The 3,884-nt window shown below is 52.2% G+C and overlaps 1 pseudogene; it reads left to right on the top strand.

Moving 5' to 3' along the window:
• Positions 1 to 478: 478 nt before the first annotated feature.
• Positions 479 to 3,622, top strand: LOC104914571 (annotated as a pseudogene).
• The last annotated feature ends 262 nt before the right edge of the window (positions 3,623 to 3,884 follow it).

The following is a 3,884-nucleotide window of genomic DNA, read 5'->3' as shown; positions in this document are numbered from 1 at the left end:
ATTAATGCATCAGGCCAAACAGCACAGGCGGTGGAAGAGGAGACAGATTTGGAGCTGGGATGGTGATGGGTGGGAAAGGGAGCCTATTCCTGCCAGGCATTTTTAAAGGGGGGGAAATGGTCTTATCTCTGCTCTGGAGAGATGCTTAGCGCAGGAGGAGGCAGCTATGGAGCTGCAACCACTTCTCTTAGCTGCTTTCATTCTGGTTCACACCTGGCTCTGCTCAGTGCTGTCCACCCCATCTGGAAAGCACAAGACAAGGTGCAGGAGATTTCTAAGGTGTCAGAGTGCCAGCAACCCAGAGACCAAGTGGTGTCTTCAACTCATGGCTGCAGTGCAAACTGTGTGACTGCTCACACGTCCTTCGGCTTCTCTTTGCCTCAGTTTCCCTGGTGTAGAAGAGTGAGAGCAGCACTGCATAGCCATATAGCAGTGCTGGGTTGAGTAGTTCAGCCTGAGAGATATTCTGGCTGGTTAACAGCACAAGACTTTGCCCAAGATAATCTTTGGGTCTGTTCTCAAGGTAATTTCACAGGAGGCTGATAGTCTCTGGGCATCACACCACAGACTGTGACAGCCTGTGGCTGTTCCTTGAGCCTCTGCTCTCAGCTGACTGTCACATCCATGCCACCATTGCCCCAGGGACCCTCACCTGCCATAGTGCTGTATGGAGACAGAAAGTATTTTTTCCTTCTACATCTGAGATAAAACAGATAAAAATACTGCTGTGCACAGTCAGTGTGAAGAGGAGCTACTCCTGACCCTTCTCAGACCCAGGGCTACACCTTGCTCCTTCCCACCTCCTGCAGCATGCGCTAAGAATGCTGTCACATTAGAGGCTTCAGTGTGCAGGATTTTGCAGCATCTCTTGGCTAGGAAATCTTTCCCAGTTTGCCTCCCCAACATCCCCACCCCTCCAAATCTCCCATCTGAAGACACAGCTGGGAGCACCTTCCCTGCACGCATCCATCACAGCTGCCTTCCAGCAGCACCAAACATCTGGCAGTACTGCTCTCGCCTGCCGTGGGGCTCAGATCGATGCATGACTCACAGCTCTCGGTGCTTTGCCTGCTGGAGTCCTGAAGTGCAGGGAAGCTGAGATAGAGAGAAGGAAGGAGAGACACAGCAGCCCCTCTCTCCCACTACTTCTCTTGCTTCATCCTTTTCTGTCTTAATTTTTTTTTGCTCTGGAGCTGCTGCATGGCAGATAGTCTTCATGCTATTGCTTTTTAACGCTATGTGCACACATGGAGCTGAGAAGCTTTTTTTCCCCTTTTCATATTTTTTTTAATCCTTTTCCCTCCTTCCCCTTTTTCCTCTTTTACTTCTCTTGCATTTTCTTGCTGTATTCGCTGCCCAGCTTTCCCTGAGAGAAACTCTTGCAAAATAATACCGGTGGGGTTTTAGGGAGGGGGCTATTTCCTAAAGCCCTGCCCAAAACAGCAGGGTGGGGAGGAGAAGAGATGCCCAAATCCGGCAGCACCTTCAGAGCACGGGAAGGATGAGTCTGGAAGCCTCGCTGCCAGCCATCAGCTCTGGGTAGCGGCATCCTTGGCTTCACGCACCAGTTAACAGGCTGCGAGCTGCTCCGCTTGTTTTAAGCTCTCCCTCTCGCTTAATCTCATCTTGTTCGGCGTGTGTGTGTGTGTGTGTGCGCGCGTGTGTGCGCGTGTGTAGGGGGAGGACTTTATTTCCATTGGCTCGGCTTTCGCTTCCCACCCACATCTCTTCCACATCACCTTGGTGTCTCCCTAAATAAAACCAGCCCTTCTTATCACACCGAGGAAATCAAGAGCTAGAGTTTGAATGGATGTTTGTATAAATATTTACCCCTACGAAGCTATTGCTGAGCTGGTGGGATAAGCTCGTGGCAGCTGGTCTGAGACTGTCTTCGCTCTCTCTCCTCTTAAAGGCTCTAATTACTTTCCAAGGGGAGGGGAAGGATCCCAGTTCCGGCTACAGTCTGACCCAAAAAGCAGTGCAAGGATTTCACCAGCTACTCCCAATGGATCTGAAGGACAGCACCAGCGAGGGCAGCATGGGGAGCCTGCAGCCTTCCAGCATCCAGATTTTTGCCAACACCTCCACACTCCACGGGATCCGTCATGTCTTCGTCTATGGGCCAGTGACCATCCGGCGCCTGCTCTGGACCTTGGCCTTTGTGGGCTCCCTGGGGCTCCTCCTTGTGGAGAGCTCGGACCGGGTGGCTTTCTATTTCTCCTACCAGCATGTCACCAAAGTGGACGAGGTGGTGGCAAACAGCCTGGTGTTCCCCGCCGTCACCATCTGTAACCTCAATGAGTTCCGCTTTTCCCGGCTGACCACCAATGATCTGTACCATGCTGGGGAGCTGCTGGCTCTGCTTGACGTCAACCTGCAGATCCCCAACCCTCACCTGGCTGACCCGGCTGTCTTAGCCATCCTCCAAGAGAAGGCCAACTTTAAGCAGTATAAACCTAAAGTTTTCAACATGCAGGAGTTCCTGGCGCGGGTTGGCCACGACCTGAAGGATATGATGCTGTATTGCAAATTCAAAGGTCAAGAATGCAACCATGAGGACTTCAAAACTGTGAGTATGAGCAGATGCTCTGCTTTTCTCCACTCCGGGCATGTGGATGGTGGTGGTGCAGGACCAGGATAGCCCTGGATGTCACTGGCTGTGTTGCGTGGGCACAGTATGATGAGCATGGGTTGTGGTACAGCTGAGAAGGAGCAGGCAGCCTGTTGAGTTTCAGTTTGCTTGCTAAAGCCCTTCCTGTGCTGCTTCTCAGCATGGTGTGGGGTGATGTGGGGGCTGAGCAAAGGGCTGGCAGCAGGTCCAGCACCCACCTTACATGAGGATCTTGGAGGGTGCTTGCTGTCACACCAAGTTGAGCAACAGAGGGGACCTGGGGGTCTCTTGCTATGGTCGTTGAATTTTAGCCAGCTGAAGGAAGAAGGCAGGGCTGGAGAAAGGCCAGCAAAGAAGCACGCACTTGGGGATGGTCTGAGCAATGTCCATCAGTCGGTTGTATCTCCCTGGGTGTTTGTAGCCTTGATGAAATTGTGGCTTCTGATCAAACAGAAGGGAAATTTTTCTGCCTGTTCCTGATGGTTGTGGATCATAAATCCTAGTTAGCTGTGCAGTGTGGTCAGCGGCTGAGTGTCTTCATGGTGTTGTGTTAGAGGAAAGAAAAAAAATATAGAAAAAGGAAAGAGATCAGGCTGTGTTCTGATGATGGCAGGGAGCAGGAGCAAGCTGGGCAGCCTGAGGATCTTGCAGGAACAGACGCTGCTCAGCTCATGGCTCCTGGCTGCCACCCGAGTGGCAGCTCGGCTTGCAGACAGCATCAGAGTTAAATAGAATCAAAAAGTAGATTGTTGGAAGAGGAGATGGCACCCGTGCACTGCTGGGTAATGAGGGGCTGCAAAGGGGCTGGTGGCTGGAGTGCTGCCTGGGCAGAGCTGTGGGCACACGAGTTGGCACGGGACTAAGCTGCACTTTACTCTCAGGCCATTCTGGCTCATCCCTTCCCACCAATCTGCCACCAGTCTGCCCTGGTTGGGGGCTCAGCAGCCCTGCAGTCAGCCATGCGAACAGCTCCCAGGCAGCTGTCTGTCTGAGAGCAGTGCTGCCCGTTCTGCAGATAGGCTGGGGCTGAAGCAGACTTTGTGATGGTTTGGTTTGCCAGCTGGATTTGAGTCTGTTTTTAGGAGTATTTTGTGCCTCTACTGCTTGTGGGTCTCCCAGCAAATGGGTCCAACTGACTCATGTTCCATAGCCATTTCCAACACCTGGACTGTGCTCTTCTTAGATGCCTAAGTAGGAAGGTTGCATTTCATGTCAGTTGTTGCCTCTGCCTGTTCTGGACTGGATACCAGGCAGACTGCTCCTTTCCTTCTGC

This window comes from Meleagris gallopavo, chromosome 29 (assembly GCF_000146605.3).
Source record: "Meleagris gallopavo isolate NT-WF06-2002-E0010 breed Aviagen turkey brand Nicholas breeding stock chromosome 29, Turkey_5.1, whole genome shotgun sequence".
In the NCBI taxonomy this organism is placed as follows: Eukaryota; Metazoa; Chordata; class Aves; order Galliformes; family Phasianidae; genus Meleagris; species Meleagris gallopavo.
This window is presented reverse-complemented; position numbering and strand designations above follow the sequence as displayed.